The 4,830-nt window shown below is 49.3% G+C and overlaps 1 long non-coding RNA gene across 1 annotated transcript; it reads left to right on the top strand.

Annotated features, from left to right (window-relative positions):
* Window positions 1-296: 296 nt before the first annotated feature.
* Window positions 297-4,584, top strand: LOC103601942. The gene is made up of 3 exons (XR_551486.1): window positions 297-537; window positions 2,804-2,858; window positions 4,428-4,584. It is a non-coding gene; the product is annotated as an uncharacterized LOC103601942 (long non-coding RNA).
* Window positions 4,585-4,830: the final 246 nt, after the last annotated feature.

Genomic DNA, 4,830 nt, shown 5'->3' with positions numbered 1-4,830 from the left:
TGTTACCCAGGGATTCCCAGGTCGCCACCTTCCCACGGACCTTCCGTCTCAGGTTGACCCCTTTCCCGTAGGAGCCCTGCCCTCGGCGAAGATTCGGTTTCCCATTGGCGGAGGCTGGGGGGGGCGGAGCTGCGTCTCTCCATCTTTCGACCAATGGACTCCGCTATTTCCGCCTGTGTCTTTGGTAAAGTTAGTCCCTCCTCCGAGCCGGCAGAGGGCGCAAGAGCCCGTAGCTCAAAGCCTAGGAAGTTCTGGGATGCGGACGTGACGTCACGCCACCGGAAATCCGCGGCGTTCGGGGATAGGGGTCGTGATGGGGGTTTCCGACGGCTGGAAGCCGAGCAACAGTAGTTCAGAGCACCGTTTCCACCCCCGCCAGTCTCATATGCTCAGACGAGAAAACTGACGCTCCCGGAGGAAGAGACTTCTCATAATCACTCAGCGAGAAACTCCCAAGACCAGCGCGCTTTCCCCACGACTCCTCAGAGCGGAGGGACAACACCTGGGGGAGTTTGCTCCTCCTGAGGGGTCCCTGAGGCAAGTCTCAGAAATATTCCCGTTGCACAGATGGGGAAAACGAAACCCAGAGAGGGACATCCCGCGTCCGGGGTCTTGCTGTTGGGTTCGACGAGACGGAGAAAAGGGAGAGAGAGAGAGACCCGAGCCAAGCGCTGTTTCAGCCAGGAGGGGAGACTGAGTCAGGTCGGTTCTCCTGAACAAAGGAAAGCAGGCGTTTATAAGCCTTTGAGGGTTCTGACAGAGTAATGGGCAATTTCGAAATCAGTAGTATGCAAGGTGACACAGCCCTTGTTGTCTGCTAACACCTGGTCGGTTAGGGCATAGGCTTCTAATTAGTGTCGTTACCATATCAGTGCAAAGCGCTCCAGCCCGAACCCTGCTCCCGCAGCACACAAGACGTTCCTTTGATGATAATGGTCATGTTTACCCCTTCCCAGGAGAGGAATTTCGCTGCTCAGTTCCTGGAGCAGAAAAGGGAAAGGGGAGGGGGAGAAGGGGGAAAGATGCTTAACCTGGCTGTGCTGATGTTAAGCTAGCCACGAGGCCTAACATTTGCCAGAGTAGGATTGCCAGATTTAGGAAATAAAATGCAGGACGCACAAAGTTTGAATTTCAGATAAACAGGAGTAATGTTTTAGTATAAAATATCCCAAATATTGCATGGGACATAACGTATACTGAAAAGTTACCCGTCGTTTATCTTAATTCAAGTTTAACTGGCTGAGGGCCGGCCTGTGGCTCACTCGGAAGAGTGCGGTGCTGATAACACCAAGGCCACGGGTTCGGATCCTATATAGGGATGGCCGGTTCGCTCACTGGCTGAGCGTGGTACTGACAGCACCAAGCCAAGGGTTAAGATCCCCTTTCCGGTCATCTTTTAAGGAAGAAAAAAAAAATTAACTGGCTGTCGTGTATTTATCTAGCTATCCTACCCCAAGGTCACCTAGCTGCGTGGAAGAGAGGAAAGAGTTATTGAGGCAGCCTGTATGCCTCCCTGCCTAGGTCTCAGTAGTATGTCAAGCTGGGTTCTTCCTAAGTGTAACCCTGAGGTTTTTGCAGGGCCCTCAGCCTGTTCCAGTGGTTTCCCCACTGTAGGATCTAGGCCTATTCAGGAGCTGAGGAGAAGGGGCCAGATGCCCCTCCCCTCAGGATTTAGGGGCACCTCCCACCTTCCAGAAATGGTTTATTCAAAAGACACTAAGCACCTACTCTGTGCCAAGCACAAATCCAGACTCCAGGTCACACTAGCAAGTAGGAGAAACACTGCTTGTCTTTGGAATTAACACATGTGCAGGAAAATGAGAGAGAAAAATTACAGTATGTTGCAATCAACAGTTATTTAATAGAGGTAAATACAGGATGCTATGAAAGCCGAGAAAAACAACACCTAACCAAGGCATTAGAAAGCAGGAAAAAAGGGAGAGTTACCCAAGCTGAAACCTGAAAGATTCATTCCTTCATTCAACAATTATTTCCTGAACATCTGTATGTAGGGTAGTATTCTAGGCACTGTGGATACAGCAGTGAACAAAACAAATCTCTGCCCTCAGAGCTTAATTCTAAGTAAAATGTATAGCTTGTTAGATGGTGATCTATGGGATAAAAAAGGCTAAGAAAGAGATTATGGGATGCTGGGGTGGGAGTGGAAGTGTTAAAGTTTTAAAGAGGGTGATCAGAAATGCCTCACTGGGAAAATGACATTTCAGCAAAGACTCGAAGGGGTGAGGGAGATCTATGGGGATGTCTGGGGTTATAAGGAAGTGTGCCTGACATCTTATAGGAACAAAAAGGGGGCATGATGTGCTGGCCTCCGATAGTATGAGAGCTTTCTAAGGGATTTTCAATGATAATTTTGACCATGTGTTTCTTGCCTTAAATATTGTCTTTAGAACCTAATTCTTATAAAATGTGAATCCACATAACTAGGTGAGGGCTACTTTGGACAGGGTGTTCAGAAAAGGCCTTCTTGAGAAGGTGACATTCAGGCTGAGGCCTTTAAGATGAGGGTGAGCCGGCCCTGGAGAAGCTAAGGGAACAGCAAGGGCAAAGCCTTGGAGACAGGAAAGAACTCAGAAAATGTGAGGAACTGAAATGCGAGAAGAGTGGCACGAGATGAAGTCGGAGAGGTGGGCAGGGGCGTCAAGCAATTTAGCTTTTATTGACATCACATGGGAATCAAAGGGTTTTCGGCAGAGGACTGACAAGATCGGATTCATGTTTCAAAAAGATTCTTCTAACTGTTAGGAAGCTGTATCAGATAATTTTACTGGTTGAATTTACGCAGGCTTAGCTGCTCATCCCAGAGGTGCCGAGAAGAGGGTTTCAAATGGAGCAAAGGGGTAAGTGGAACTCCCATCCTATTGCCTCCCCTGTGGTCCCTTTACAGCTGGAATGAGCTGGTTTAGGCAGGTGGGTTTCCTCGGTGGAGGATGACTCCCACCCAGAGAGTCATCATCTCCCTTCTGAGCAAGGGTGGAAAGAGTTAACAACTTGTGTCCCTCTGACCCCCAGCAGGCTCCCTAGCTGGGTTTGCCTTTCACGGGCTGGGGTGGGGGTGAGGGGTTACAGAAGTACAAGCTACCACCAGCCCACTAGGTCTCACTCTGCCTCTTTTGAATACGCTTTCAATTGTCTTCACAAAGGTCCTGTCATGCTTCTACTCCAGAAGCATATAAGGATCTCTACTGCCTGCAGAATTAAGTTCAGACTCCTAGCTCTGTCATTCAAGGCCTTCTATGACCACACAGCACTGTGAGCTCCTGGAGCACTCACAGGGACCCATCTGTGCATCACCAAAGTCAACTATAGGGCATGGCCACAATAAGTGCTTAGTAAGTGCTCAAAGAATTACCTTTCAATATCATTTATTGAGCACCTAATCATATACTAGGCCCTGGGCTGAGTACTTTATACTCGTTTTCTTACTTAATCCTCCGAATAACCCTCTCAGGGAAATGTATTTAGCACCCATGTTTTACAAGTGAGTAAACAGGTTCAGACAGGTAAGAGCTATGTTTATTTGTTTGTCCATTTGGCATATAGTTCTTGAGCACCTGCTCTGTTTAGCTGATGAGGACACAGCAGTGAAAAAATAAATAAGGTTCCTGCTGCCAAGGAGCTCACATTCTAGAGGGGCTGACAGATGACACACAAACAAACATGTCATAGAGTATGTTGAATAGTGACTGGTGCTGTGAAAAAGAAAACCAGTTACGGGAAAGGAGGGATACTGAGAATTGCTGTTTTCTAAAGGGTGATCCAGGAAGGCTTCACCTAAAGAAAACATTTGAGCAGAAACTGAACGAAGTGAGTGAGCCCCACAGATAGCCTGGGAAGATCATTCTAGAAAGAGGGGACAGTAAATTCAGGCCCAAGTGGAGAGTTTGAGGAATACAGAGGAGGCCAGTGTGGCCGGAACCCAATGAGGGGGGCGGGGAGAGTGGGAGTCAGAGAGGTAGCTGGGTGAGGACTTTAAATTTCATTCTTGGTGAACTGGAATCACAGAAGTGGCAGCACCCGGCTGCTGAGTGGAGAGTAGACTGTGGAGGGGAAGGAGGGAGGCCAGTCCTGAGAGGGAGGGGATGGAAGCTCGGTCTGGGGCAGTAGCAGGTCTGTTAACCTCCCAGAGTGAGTGAATGAGCTCACATGAGGAGCTTTGAGAGAGGTGCAGGAGAGATGTGGGGAGGTGCTGGGAGGAGGTCCTTTCAGGTGAGGTGAGCAGGATGGGTCTGTGAGAGGCCGACAGGAGAGTCTGACTTCTGAGTTAGCCAGATGGTATGAGGGGTCATGAAAGAAGTGAAGACCTGTGCAGCCAGGGCTCCAAGAGATCTCTGGTCAGGTTCCCCTGCACAGGCCTGAAGCCCCTTAACATTCTCCACATTTTATGTCTTTTTCTTCTTTCTCTTCAGAAAAAGATGGAATCAGAAACAAAAACAAATAAAAGAAATGACTGTTAACTCGTACTCCCATGTAAGTCAAATCAAGTTCTGTGTATGTGTTTCTCACAAAAGTACATTTCACATTCTCATAGCAAATGAAACATGAAACACTGGAGAGGCTCCCATGAGAAATCTATTCAAATTCCATACCAGCTGCTGTCACTTCAGAAGCCACAGAGGCCCACCCCAGTGAACCTGCCTCAGATGAGGTCATGAGTTATGCCTGAATCTCACTGCAGCCAGCCGTGTCTCCCCAGAGCTCCTTCCGCCTTTGGCAGCACATGCCCAATTCCAGCAGAAGAATCTGTCCCCCCCCCCCCCCCCCCCCCCCCCCCCCCCCCCCCCCCCCCCCCCCCCCCCCCACCCCCCCCCA

Source organism: Galeopterus variegatus, unplaced genomic scaffold (genome assembly GCF_000696425.1).
Source record: "Galeopterus variegatus unplaced genomic scaffold, G_variegatus-3.0.2 Scaffold3947, whole genome shotgun sequence".
NCBI lineage: Eukaryota > Metazoa > Chordata > Mammalia > Dermoptera > Cynocephalidae > Galeopterus > Galeopterus variegatus.
This window is presented reverse-complemented; position numbering and strand designations above follow the sequence as displayed.